This window comes from Stigmatopora argus, chromosome 21 (genome assembly GCF_051989625.1).
Source record: "Stigmatopora argus isolate UIUO_Sarg chromosome 21, RoL_Sarg_1.0, whole genome shotgun sequence".
NCBI lineage: Eukaryota > Metazoa > Chordata > Actinopteri > Syngnathiformes > Syngnathidae > Stigmatopora > Stigmatopora argus.
The window spans coordinates 10,494,472-10,509,028 of NC_135407.1; the positions used below are offsets into that span (position 1 = coordinate 10,494,472).

Genomic DNA, 14,557 nt, shown 5'->3' on the forward strand with positions numbered 1-14,557 from the left:
ATTTGCTTTGTTTCTTTTTAATAAATTGACAGTAGATGGGATTGCTTCAATAAAAACACCATCTGTGAATTTGCTTTGTTTCTTTTTAATAAATTGACAGTAGATGGCAGCAGCCGATCATTTGGGCGACCAAACAGCGACCAAAAGACCGGCGACAAAAAAGACCGGCGACCAAACTTCCGGGCGACCTAAAGACCGCGACCAAAAGACCTGCGACCAATCGACCGCACACGATTGTTATTGTAATTGGTAATATGTCGTTTTCCCTGCCACATCTTCTTTGGGCTATTATCTGTGAAGTGCTCCTCCAATTTTCTTTGTATATGCTGCCTTGGCCTTTTTAATGCCTCTTTTCAACTCTGCTCTGGCAGCTTTGTAGTGTATCTTGTCCCCTGATCTGAAGGCAGTGTTACGGCATTTGATGAGTGCCTGTGTCTCCCTGGTCATCCAGGGGTTTTGGTCAGGAAAAACCCGTATCCATTTATTAACAGTGACGTTGTCCATGCAGTTTTTGATGTAGGAAAGTACAGTGTCCGTGTAGTCCTGGAGGTTGTCGTGTTCGAAAAGTTCCCCGTTGGTGCGGGAATAAGTCCTGCAGCTGAGAGAGCATCCTTGGGCCAAGTTTTTATTATCTTTATTTGTGGCCTTGTTAGCCTCAGGAGTGGAGTGTATGCGGGGGTGAGGGATAGGCAGAGGTGATCTGATCCAGCTAGGTGAGGGAGGGATATTAGAATAAACATGGTCAAGAGTTTTGTCTCCTCTAGTGTGACATTTTACGTATTTAATAAACTTAGGTAGAACAGTCTTTAAACACGCTTTGTTGAAGTCACCAGCGACAATAAAGACTCAAATCGTGGCGGTCAAGCTGCTGTTTGTTTACAGCCATTAGCAGGAGGTTTAGTGCCGTGTAAATGTTCGCATCCGGAGGTATGTAGATCGCCGTTACTATGACGACCGTTAACTCTCTCGGTAAATAATAGGGCCTCACCCAAAACATCTCCCAGAGCAGTGATAGTAACCTTGAATTTTGAATCACTCAGCTTTTTGTAGCAGTACCTTGCCACTGGATCTCTGTTATCGGTGAATTCTCTTTTACAGAATTCTGTAAGCACAGTGTAGTTCCTCAGAACAGCATTGACAGCTTGGTGCCGCGACAGCCATCGCAGTTTGTTCAGAGACCTGAATGACAGTGCATCTTCATCAAGAATCTTTGCCAGGTACTCTATTTTGCCCCTCTTCACAGCGGACCGAGAGAAAGTGGAATAGATAGTTCTAAGAAGGGTTTCAACATCTCTCATCGAAGGCACATTCTTCCAGGCATTGTCAATGCCCAAGTCCTCTCTGTGGGCCACACAATGTTGTTCAGTTAGGTGTGGTATTTGGCGCTTTAACGAAGCTGCAACTCTGTTGTGTTTTCCTAGCATTACTGAGGCACCATCCGAGGTCAGCATCACCATTTTCTGCATGTCCAGTCCATGTTTGGAGTAAAACTGAGTTATTCCTGCACAATATCTTGAGCAGTGCATGCTGTCACCTGTATGATGCCACCAAACGCAGTTTTGTAGTTAACATCATTTTCCTCCCTGTACTTAATATAAATGACTAGCATTTTGTGTACTGATATGTCTGTGCTCTCATCTACTATCAGGGTATGCCAGGGTGCATTTTTAATACTGCACAGTCTCATTCTGCACTATCATTGATTGAGTTCACAAACTCAAAGGCATAGTTTTTGCTTCGCCAGCTTTCTGGTATATTCACATACTTTGCCATGTGATTGTGGATTTGTTGAACTGACAGCATTGATGCATTCACTTTGATGGTGTTAGGTTTATCCTTGGGTATTTCCAAACTCAGCTTTCAATAAAAAAGGCATCTGTAGTCACATCTCCATTTAATTCTTGCAAGAAGAGAATACATCCACCCGCTCGTCCGGTCAAGATTATTCTAACCACTCGAAGTCCGTTTCGCTAATTTATTCATAAGACTTCAACGCCATGCCCCACAGAAGTTTAAACATTCGTAGAGTCTCACAACAATTTTGTACAGTTCTCAAAACAATTGTAGGTCTTGTCGAATCTTCCCAAAACAGTCCATGGTTCCCAAGAGCGCTTGTTGTGAGACCATCTTCCGAAGCCGAAAACAGTCCTCAGTTCCCAAGAGCACCTGTTGTGAGCCTTCCGAAGCCGAAAACAGTTCGCAGTTCCCAAGAGCACTTGTTGTGAGACCTCTCCATGCCCAAGGCCATTCGCTGTCCTCTTGATGTGAACCACAGTCCTTACTTTAGCAAGAGATGCATTAAAATGGCTTTTGTTAATGCCAATAACTCTAACATAAAAGCACAGCGATCAACACATATATATATATTGTTTAATATTGTTACACATTTAGGATGAGCATTACTATTCCTAATAAGCAAATATATTGATTAATATTGTAAGCATTTTTGTAATAAGGATTTATATTCCTAAATAAGCATTGCAAACACATTTATAATAATGATTACTCCAACAGATGGCAAGTAAAATATTGTCAATAAGAACTTTAACTTGTTCAGGGTCCGATCTTTTGTGTGACAGCTCGTTCCTTTTATCTCGGTCCTTTGCGCTCTCCCGCAATAATGTACCAATCCCCTGTCCCATCTTGAGTTTTCGTACAGTTTTGACAGATTTTGAATGACTTTTATACTGAACGTGACGCTTGAGATAGTCCAGCTTCCATTCAATCCACATTTTTTCCATCTGAAAACTCACTTGCTACTTTGGCATCGCTGCATGTTTTACAGAGTAGACCTTTCTTACTTGAAGAAGAAAAAATCTCAACCAATTTCACCGCTTTTTCCTGTATTTCCACATACTCCGACAACCATTCCATCTTAAAAGTACTGCATTTTCTATTTTACTGTAGCTTGGTGAGTGGATGTGTTGCTGCCTATTCGTTTCGCCATGATGCGGGGTTTGTATTATCTATTAACCTGCTAGCTAACCTGTACGGCGCACATAGGCAGGGCCCAGACGCATGCACCGTCAATGCCATGATTGGCTTCGTACCGTAAGTGAACCGTATCGTATCATTGGCTGGACACCTGTCACTCACTGAGTAAGAAACAAAAAAACAATATTATTGGAGGGAATTAATCAGATTAAGTCTAATATTAGATATTACTTAATACGTTATGTCGATGTTGTTTATGCGCTGGATAGATTTTCTTGTGCGCTGAGAATGTGCGGGCAGTGCGCGATTGTGCACGCGCGCAGCTTAGAGGGAACATTGCTCCAGAACCACATCCACAGACAAACTCTCGTGCACCGTCTCTGAGTGGTGGGTATAGGCCAGATTAGAAGGATTATCTACAACGTATCCAGCTACTGATTTTGCTAACCGATCAGCCGAATGATTACCTCTAGCTGTAAAAGATGAGGATATGGCCTCCTCCTTTCGCTTTTGTAGTTCTGCCTTTTTAGCTGTTACGTCACGCTCTATTTTTTGCAAACCGATGGACAAACCATTCATATTCCATTCGCCCTTTTGACCAGAAAAATTAAATTTCCTTTCAACGTACAAAATTGTTTCTCCAACTTACGTCTAGCCTTAGCTTGTTTTTTACTTTCCACACCACTCTGAACTTGTGCCTCCACATCTCCATACAAACTCATCAATTCATTCCATTCTTTGTCGGCGTTCTTCTCCTTTTCATCATTCCTTCCAACACATCCACCAGAATCTTCACTTTCTCTCCCAAACTCTCCTTCCATTTTCACCCGTGACCGGACACTTCATCGACAGACACTTTGTCCCCGGACGTTTCGTCGAACGGACGTTTCGTCGCCGGGCAGTCGGTCGAACAGACATTTCATCGACGGACAATTCGTCGACGGATTCACTCGCTCTCAAAATTAAAATCATGAGAGAGAGTTTTTACTGTTGAAAGAGATCATAGCGATCAACCAGGTAATCTCTAGCTCTCAAAATTATAATCATGAGAGAGTTTATTCTTCAGTAAACTACTCTAAAGGAACTTTGACATTAAAATAAAAGGCAACAAATAAAATTATTTTATTAAAAATTATGTGCAAGGCAATAAATACAATTATTTTATTAAAAATTATGTGCAATGGCTTGTCGGTACTGTTGCATAGTCATCCGTGAGTGTTTTTACTTCAGATTGTTTAAAGGAACTTTAACATTAAAATAACAGGCAATAAATAAAATCATTTTATAAAAACATGTATTAAAAAGAAGCAAATTCACAGATGGTTGACCAAATGTCCGTCCGACGAACTGTCCGTCGAGGAAACGTCTGGCGACCAAGTGTCCGTCGACGAAACGTCCGGGTACCGACAGGGTAATTGAAGACGTCAGCATAATGGAATAGCATCTGCTCTACTTTGTTCAGCTCCTCGGGTATTGTGAATGTCAATAGGCCCAGGTGGCCCCAGAGAGGAGGTGCTCTTGATGCGTTTCCACCACCTCAAAGACCAGCTCATGCTTTTCTCCTTTAATGACGCATTCTGTGTGGAATCTCCCTTGCGATAGCATAGTTTCACCTGAGAAGTCTCGGCCTAGTTGAGCTTGGGTGTAGGGCTGTACCCGGCGACAACTTCTCTTTGGTCCTGCTCCTTATGACGTTACAAGTGGCACCGGTGCTAGCATGCTTGCCATATGGGGCCATATAGGCTATTTGGCCGGTTAAAAATACAGAATGAGTGAGGGTTTAGGGAGCTACTGCAACAAGCAGCCGCTTTGAACGGCGTGTATGATGATGGATTCAATTCCATTTTGTCCGTACAGCGGTACGGTACCGTTAGCAGGCTAGTGGAATAGCTAGCAAGCCAGTGACCATAGCCAATGCAAAAGATGGAAGTCCCCTGCAACACACACCTTGCTTTTACTAGCCGGAAAATAGCACCGCCGGCCGGGCCTCCCCGCTCGAACTAGTCGGTCGCGCCGGTTGCCCAAGGCCCGCAAGTTGAGGCATTTCTGGAATTCTTCTTCTTTGACGGAGACTGGAACGCAGTCCTTTTAAGAGGAGCCAGACATAGACAGTCGCCCCAGCGAGGAAGAATGACGTGACATTGCCGCCATTTTGAATGTGGCAAAAGTAAAGGTTAAATGAAATGACTGTAATAACCACAAATAAGAGTGAACAGAGCTGCTGCCACTGGCTTCCGACGGACGGCGCCATCTTCGGAAGAAAAAAAAATCTTTGGACAACGTCGGCGGGCTGGATTAAAAAGCCTAACGGGCCGGATGTGGCCCACGGGCCGTAGTTTGCCTATGGCTGAGTTAGTCCTTTGGAAGGCTTCTTAGTCTTCCTTAGTCACGTCCTTCTGCTTCAGGAGGGTGCATATCGTTGAAGTATTCCTCTCGTATTGCCGAGCAAGCTCCCTGACACATACACCACTTGTTACGATGTCGCTGCGTCGTCGCGGCGCGATCGGGAAAATATTAGGACCCATCCGCGGGAAAACGGGAGTTGAATCAGGCAGTTGGCTTCAAACGACATCCTTTAATAAATCAACAGGGATCTATAAATCAACAATTGCTTGGAAAGTAAAACGGCAGCATGCTGCGCGCACGCATGAACAGAAGAACGATTCGGCAATGGTCCTATGACTCATTGCTCCTTAAATAACAAAACAGGAAGCAATCAGCAGATTGACTGCAGCTGCTCTCTGACGGCACGTCAGGAGGGACAAACAGGCCGCTCCTGACACCACTCATATTTTTCAATTATTTCGCGCTTAATATTGATTGTCATCGTTCGTCTTTTCTTTGCACAACTCTTCATTCCATCTGTTTGCTTTGGATCCATTGTTGTTCACTTTGTATTATGCATTGACTAACGGGGAAAAACACGTGAAAATGCAACGCTCCGCCCAGTGCTCGTAGATATCTGTATACACGAAAGAGATGCGGCAAAAAAGACATTGCGCTAAAATCATAAACAGCCTCTCATGCCTTGGCCACTTGGCTTTCTCGTATCTCAAAATTTGGCTCATATCTCAAGGTAAATATTTGCTCAAAATTTTACTCTTATCTGAAATTGCTCGTATGTTGGGGCACTCGTATGTCGAGGTACCACTGTACCACAAAAATTGTAAAAGTGCAACCTTGAACAAAGTATGCATGTGGGAATTTTAATTCAAATTTTCTCTGTTTTATCTGTAAAATTGCATGATTTTGAGAATGTGAGTAGTCACGGAGGTTCACTCCTGAGATTGACCCACCTTGCCTGAAAACTATGAAAAATCTTAATTTACATTTCCACAAAAGTGGGACATGCAACCTTGAACAAAAAGTACGCATGTAGCATTTTTAATTCCAATTTTCTCTAAATTCAGTATGGGAAATTGAATAGTTTTGAGTTTGTGAGTCGTCGGGGACGTTTGCTACTAGGATTGATCCACGTTGCCTGGAAAGTACCACAAAACCCCGCAACCCTTTACTACACATTTTAATTCCAATTTTCTCCTAATTTAATCCGTGAAATTGCATTATTTTATGTATGTTATTAGTCATGGAGGTCTACTAGGATTGACCCTCCTTGCCTGGAAATTACGAAAAAAAAATCTTGATTTTCAGTACCACAAAAATGGGACCTGCAACCTTGAACAAAGTACGCATATAGGAACCCTCGCAACAATTTCGAGGATGCGTGATATGGATGATGAAATGGAAAAAAAAGGGGGGGGGGGGGATTCACATAATATTGTACTTGTGAAGTGAAGTATTTTTTAAGCCTGACACTATTTCATTTTTAAATAAGGATAATGCTGGAGTTATGTGGTGCAGTTTTTTGACTGTTGAGAGTATTTTCAAAGGTTTAAAAGCACTACAAGCACAAGAAGTTAGCCGCTGCAATTCTGTGTTGAATTGAATTACCGTAATGCTTGGATTCATTGGGGGGCTATTTTGAGCGTCCGCTAGTTTGACCACGAAAACGCAAATGTCCGCTGGCTTAACCGCAGTGAAATTCGAAATGGATGTCATTCTCGACACTCAAGATGAACACAGAAAAAAAATCTGCTACCAAAAAAAGGTATGTGGCTCATTATCCATTTGTGAATTTTGTAGTATCATTTAACAAGTAGGATTTTTTATTTATTTATTATTATTTATTTTGTTATTTGTTTCTGAATGGAAGATGTAAATGCCAAGAATATCCCTTATTTTCAATTATAAATATCCTCTCACCCATGCCTACTTTGCTTGATCAGTCGCTGGCACATTCATGCCTTTTTTCATTTTTAGCATGTTCATTGTGGCAAAGCTGATTCAAGCAGACATGCGTGCAAGACCCTGTGTAGCGCATTGACGTGAGTTTCTTTTCTGTTTCCATCCATTTTATTTTAGACAATCTCTAACCATGTGAATTGTGTGGCATTGGCAGATTTTCACATCGGAGATACGTACCAACTATAGGAGCCCTCAGGAATCAGCAAAATGCAACACCTCATCTTTGGAAACCTGCTGGACCTATATGAATTCCACCACAAGTAAACAATGTGACTTTTCACAAAAAATGAAACCTAAAGCCTTTTATGTCAAAGTTTCGAGTGTTTGTTTTTTAAAGAGTTGAAAAATCTTAATAAATGAGGCTGCTCTTGGTAAATTCTTAAAACATTGGCTTACGTAAGGCAACGTTTTTATGCACGTTCTAATTTAATAAAATGAGACTCATAAATCTTTGATGTTGATCTACGCCATTCACTTTTTAAAACGTATTTATTAACCATCTCTTTTTCAGCATCTTTCTCAAAGAACTGGAGAAATATGAACACATGCCTGAGGAGGTTGGACGCTGCTTTGTCACATGGGTATTTATTGCTTTATCCATAACCACTATCCCGCTGACATTTGACCCATAATGATTCCGTAAAAATGTATCCCGTTTGTAGGCTGTGAAGTTTCATTTGTATGTGGATCATTGCAAGAACCATCCACAATCCTCTAAGCTCAACATGGTGCATTCTCTGAACTATTTTGATGTAAGTTAAATGTCAAACTTGACTTCAGGACACATTTTCATAATCTTACAGTCTTTTCTCTCTGTGTTGAACAGAAAATTCAGCAGAAACCTCAACTCCCAAACACGATCATCAACTACCTTGTTAAGCCTGTGCTGAGAATCTTGAGATATCCGGTCCTGGTAAAGGCATGCCTAAAAATATTGGAAAGATTTTAGTATTACTGTATTTTCTCGCATATAAGCTGTATTTGTAACAAAAAAAATGACTAGATCAAGGGAATGCCTTAAATGCGCACAACACTTAGTGTTGCTATACTCTTTTTACCAGTAGATGTTGGCAAATTAACATTTACTATTTGTTGGTTATTTTCTGTTTTGCCATAAGAAAACAACCATTACGGGATGAATTTCTTTAAGTATCCATATTTGTTTTTGTGCCTATATTACCGTATTTACTCTCATATAAGCCGCATTTGTCGGACAAAAAATGACTTGAGTCGAGGGTACAGTTTATATGCGCATAAAAAGACGACATGCATGAAACTGCAAGGTGACAAAGACGAAACACCTTGACGCAAGACAATGCGGCCCATATTGTCATTTATTTCAAAAAAGAAAAAGATAAACCGATAAAACGCAAAACAATTTATTTTAACACCTATGAATGAAATTCAAGAAGAAAAACCATCTTGCATAAAAAGTGAAAAAAAAAGTCACTTTTACCATGTCAGCACATCCCAATAGTATTTAAGGCTGATCGAAGGTCTTGCGGTCGATTGTCTAAATATCAGCCTTGATAGCTGTTTAATGTGTATCTCATGCTATTTTTCCACCCAAAGACTTGGTGAACATTATACCGGTATGGACACACCTGCTGGTTGTACTTGCGTTATTTCCTTTTTGAAAGGAAATTGTACATTTAGGATTATGAAATAAAACAAAATTCTGCTTAGATTTTATTCTTTTTATTTCTTGTTCAAAAGTGACAACTATTGCAGTAATATGAACCATAAAATAATCGATGTTTTGACATTATAAGCAATTTGTCCGCCACAACATCTTAAACTTCTGATGAGAAAATTTTAATTTCTGTCATTAAAAAGCATCAGGTTCTCATCAAGATAGACATTTTCTTTTTTCAAACAAAATAAATTGATATTTTGCATTTACAAAGACAGGCATATTAAAACTTCCTTATGATATTGACCCTAATAATCTGCTTTAAAAAAAGAGTATCTCAGAAATACCACTTGCGATGATTTTTCTTAAGATTTTCCTTTCAAAGTAACACATTTGTACTCCCTATTAAAACCATGAATATGGAGGCAAAAATTGTAAATCAGGGCCTTTGTAAATTGTAAAATTCAACATTAAGGCAATTTTAAGGGTGCTGCTTACATACGAGTAAATACGGTATTTTTCTGAAAATCTGCATGTGAATGAATACATTGCTTTTCCAAGTCCCCCCTCTGATAATGACTTTTATTTCATCCACGTACAGGCAACAACCTTTTCGGAATGTGCAATCCATCAGACAATCCTTTGGATTCATACAGGATCTCAGAAATAACCCGTGTGAGTATTTTTTCTTATTTTCCCTTCAAAGTAACACATACTCCCAGTTAAAACCATGAATATGGAGGTGAAAATAGTGAATCAGGGGGCGGTTTATATGTGAGAAATTTTAAAATTCAACGATTTTAAAGCAAATTTAGGGGCGAATTATATGCGAGAAAATACGGGATTCCGTAAACCACATGAATTGCATTCTTTACATACTCGTAATATGTGACAATCAGCAAAACCACAAGTTCCAATTGTTTCTGATTAAAGAATAACATTAATAAGTTAAATAACTTTACCGCATTATGAAAACAAGATTTTGAACAACATGTCGGCTTCAGTTACACATGCATACAGGAACTTGGCGAACTGAGATTCTGTGGAAGCAATGTCTTAAAGCTCTTTCTATTTATTTAGAACCTCCTGGAATGTCGTGAGAGGAAAAGCGAGCTCCAAGAAGCCCTGGAGGTGATGCTTAATATTTCCAAAACAACCAACGATGCCATGCATCTCCTTGGTGGATGGTTAATGAACACAGGCAAGATGACCACACATTTGGTTTTTGTGGAGGTATCATTTTCTAATATTGCCTACTTGACCCTCCTTCAAGGTTTGACGAGAGCATCAAAGAGGAGCTGCTCCTAGAGGGGTCCTTCAAGGTGTGGAATTCCAAGTCACCATTCCAAATGGGCAGAAAAAGACACCTCTTTCTCTTGGAGAAGACCTTGGTTTTCTGCAAGGTGGCCAAGGACACCAAGGGAAACTGAAAATACATTTCCAAGAGAAAAGTTAATGTGAGTAGTCCTTTATGCCATTTTACATGTGAAAAAAAATCTGGGAAAATTATAATCGCGCCGCCGCCTAAGATATTCAAACTAAATGTGATAGGGGACGTGGAGGGAGACCCCGGCAAGTTTGCACTGTCGATGAGTTGCACGTTGGACAGCATCATTGTTCTCAAGGTTAGATGCTCTTCTCTCTCTTTGAAAGTGCTGTATTTTCACACCTATATGGCGGGGCAAATAGAGCCAACCCGGGAGAAGAAAGGTATCAAAATTTAAAACAAAATTAGAATTAAGTTTAGTGTAAGGTTAGATTAAACTTATTTTTGAGGGTGTCTGCATCGTAATCCAAGTTCATTTAAATTTGTTTATGTTATGTTACGAGCGCATTGCCATGCAAAAAGAACCCCCCCCCCCCCCCCCCCCCGTCTCTCTCTCGCCTCCGCGAAATCCGTCTAATTTTAGTACTGTTAAACACATTTTAGTACAATTAAACCACTAGTTATTTGTTACTTTGTTAATAGATGGCGAATTAGAACAAATAAAAGTTTTTCCAATCCAATATCCTGTATTGAGTGTATTTCCAGAGGGTTGGAACAAATTAATTTGTTTTTAGTTCATTTCTATGGGAAATGTTCATTTGAGTTACGAGTAAATCGACATACGAGGTCAGTCCCGGAACGTATTAAGCTCGTATCTCGAGGTACCACTGTAACTCATACAGTGATTGAAATTCCAGTGAATATGGGATGTTTATTTGGGTTTCAAAAGTGGTCCAAAAGGCCACGTTAACTTTTGCCTGTCTTCCAAATCAATAGGCGTCCACCATTAAGACCAAACTAAACTGGATCGAGTACATCCGAAAGCTGATCCACGAACACACCAACTTTCTGGGGGTAGGACTGAAGAAGCCTCTATATACTATTCCAATATCATCATGTGGTTTTCTCCCTGGTCACTGGTGATTAGGTAAAATACATTAATAATAAAATATAATGTGTTGTTTGTTGTGTCATAAGGGGTGGAGAAGCAGAGGCATTCTGAAAGTTAATCAACCAACAAAGAACATATGGGGAAAAAGAGTTACCTATGAATTTTGTGTTTTTCATATTGTAGACTTGTATCTCTTATTGCTTGTATGTACTTGTATGTTGTTAAAGATATTAAGAGGATTTGGAACAAAGGGCACATTTAAATTGGATATTTTTGTATCCCCTTTCCCCTATTGCACAGTTCACATGATTGTTTTTATATTTGTATATTGTTTAATATTTTTACAAAATTAAATGTCATAGTTATTTTCACAGAATTTTTTGCTTATTTATTTGTTGGTAAATATTGTACCTGTTCAATGATTGTGTAATTGTTAGATATTTCAAAACAATTGTCTCTGTGGACAAAAAAAATACTAGAAGTGATTTTGACCCTAATGATTTTTTTTCTAGTGGTTTTGATGCATTTAGTAAAAATGCTCCAAAATTATGTAAGGTTTTCCGATCGACATTCATAAAATTAGCGCCCTCTTATGGCAGACTGCAAGATGTCCCTATGCGCCAAAAGAAAGCACACGCAGTTTTCTGCAATGTAGCAAATGTACATGGATACGTCGATGAATCCTTGTAAAAAAAATAGGTGCACGACACCCATGCGCTATTTAAAAAACGGGAAACTAAAGCATAGGAACCGAAATGAAACATTCTCCTGGTATTACCACTTTTAGGAGGTCTGTAAATTAAATTGTGCTAACTTACGAATCCTCATCTCACAATCGCCAACTACCGTGGTAATAACTGAAATATTCTTACCTGTACAATTATCTTTTGGAAAATTTGTGGTGGTGAGGTGACGTGAACACCTTCGGGTATCCTATTCCAGGAGGGTGCTGTCCAAGGTTCTGAACCATCACTGTGTCTTTTCTCTATTATGGTCGGCCAATCTGTCAGATGTAAACCACCTCTTAAATCATTCGAATGTCATTTGTGATGTTATTTTTATTGTCTTTCCCACCACCTTTGTGGTCTCGGTCGTCAAGACCGCCTTCGGGCATGCGTTGTGTCCCTTCTTGCGAATTCATCGTGAAAGAGGAGCCTGGATAGTTTCTGATTGGTTAATTGGGCTACGTGACGTGGGGACTGCTGCAGTCTGGGCAACCAATGTGACACATTAAAGATATCCAATTCCTCTATCGGGAATATCCAAGAATATTGCTGCTGTTTTAGGTAGGACAGTAGGAAAGACTGCATCAATAATTCATTCACCCCTTTGATATACAGCGACAGACGGGTGCATACAATGAGTAACTACGGAATACAGCAGTGGTGTTGAACATATGGCCCACAAGCCAACTGGAGCCAGGCGCCCAGTTACCAATGGCCCACAGCAAATTATGAAATCATCATTAAATATGGCCCACACACTAAGGTTGAGTTCAGACCACATTCGCTTGCGTTAGTCAGCTTCAACAGTGGATAGAGTCTCTATGGAACCGCACTTTTCCCGTAGTTTAAGGGTCAAAAGCTGGCTGCGTGTTAAAATCAATGTAGGAAACCATCCAATAAGAGTTTCAGTATTTTTTCCACATACTAGTACAATCACTTTAAATCTAAAATAATCCATTGTCTTAAATGTGTCATGTTTAGGGTCGGCTGTGGCAAAGTTGAACCCAGGATGCAGGGAAGAAAAGACGGCAAAAATTGCTGGTGAAAAAATGTGGGCTTTTAATGGCAAAAGCTCTATATCCAAGTGACAAAATAAACAGAGGCAGAAACGCAAACCGACAAAAGGCAAAAACATGAGTTACTGGACAAGACACATAAGGTAAAGGTAGCAATACTCCCACGCCAGACGTCACCAAACACTCCTCATATACATATAAAAGCTTAATCAAAGAAACTGAACACAGCTGACTACGAGAGGAGGGGAAAAGACGGGCACAGATACACTCACCTCCACACAAAAACCCGACAGAAAGTCACAAAATTGAGCTATTTCGGTTGTGCTGGAATTTTTGAATTTGTTTTTCAAGGTTTGTTTTGATATACAGTAATACCTTACAAACATGAAAACAACAGAGCAGAAATTGGATGTATTCAAACAATTGGGCTTGTTTGGATAAATTAATTGATTTTTGAACAGACATAATTTCCCACATATTGGATTGGATAACTTTATTCATCCTGTATTCGGGAAATTTCATTGTCACAGTAGCAAGAGGGTGAGGATGCAGAAATAGGAAAGGCATTTTTGACATAAATAGATAGGTAAGTTAATAAATACATACAGAATAAATATATAAATAAATAAGCGTGTTGCTGAAGTATATATATATATATATATATATATATATATATATATATATAAATATATATATATATATATATATATATATATATATATATATATATATATATATATATATATATATATATTACCACCTCAGTCTATGCACAAACAGCTAAACTGATAGCATTAACAGAGGTGTACAACTCCATGCAAAATAAGGAGGTTAAAATGTACTCATCCATGCTTATTTGCAGAGTCCCTCAGATGTCTGGAGCTGAAGAATCAACAGTAACAGAGTACAACACTCCCGAATCCGATACTCCCTTTCCGGCCTGGTAAGGGCCGACAGCTCTTCCATCTTATCGGGGAGCGATCTCACTTTCACCATAATAATAGATGGAATAATTGGTCTGAAGCGTCGCTTCTTCTCCCGGCACTTTTGTCCAGCTTTGGATTTCCAGCGACATCGAGGAGTTGCTCTTTCTGCTGCGTATTGTTCACAGCTGATCCCATGTGTATGACAGCGGAGGGCTGGCTGAATGGTTCTAGCTAATAGTACAAAGAAAGTTCTGTTAAAACACCAAAAGTCGTGTTACTTTCACTGTATTTTGAACAATCTGAAATGACAGTGAATCATTGATGAGCAAGAAAAATATTTGCAGTACCTTGTATTTTAATGCAGTATTATCAAAATACTTAGTCCCCCAACTTCAACACAAGTTTCGGCCTGTATAAACAACTGTATGCTAGATCAAGGGTGTCAGACTCAGGTTGGTTCGCAGGCCGCATTAACGTCAACTCAATTTCATGTGGGCCGGACCATTTTAGATATAATATTTAGATATATTTTTTTAATAAATGGATTGAAAGAACTGGATCAAAAGCCCTGAATATTCAGTTTTTTATAGATCTAAAACAAAGTTTATTTGAGCTTTTTTTAATATATATTTTTAGATTT

At 39.5% G+C, this 14,557-nt stretch overlaps 2 long non-coding RNA genes across 2 annotated transcripts; both read left to right on the forward strand.

Moving 5' to 3' along the window:
* The first annotated feature begins 7,896 nt into the window (after positions 1-7,896).
* On the forward strand, positions 7,897-10,074 carry LOC144066895 (uncharacterized). The gene is made up of 4 exons (XR_013297775.1): positions 7,897-7,991; positions 8,066-8,152; positions 9,474-9,547; positions 9,953-10,074. It is a non-coding gene; the product is annotated as an uncharacterized LOC144066895 (long non-coding RNA).
* Positions 10,075-10,149: 75 nt separating this feature from the next.
* LOC144066900 (uncharacterized) lies at positions 10,150-11,626 on the forward strand. Its single transcript, XR_013297780.1, has 3 exons — positions 10,150-10,329; positions 10,424-10,497; positions 11,136-11,626. It is a non-coding gene; the product is annotated as an uncharacterized LOC144066900 (long non-coding RNA).
* Positions 11,627-14,557: the final 2,931 nt, after the last annotated feature.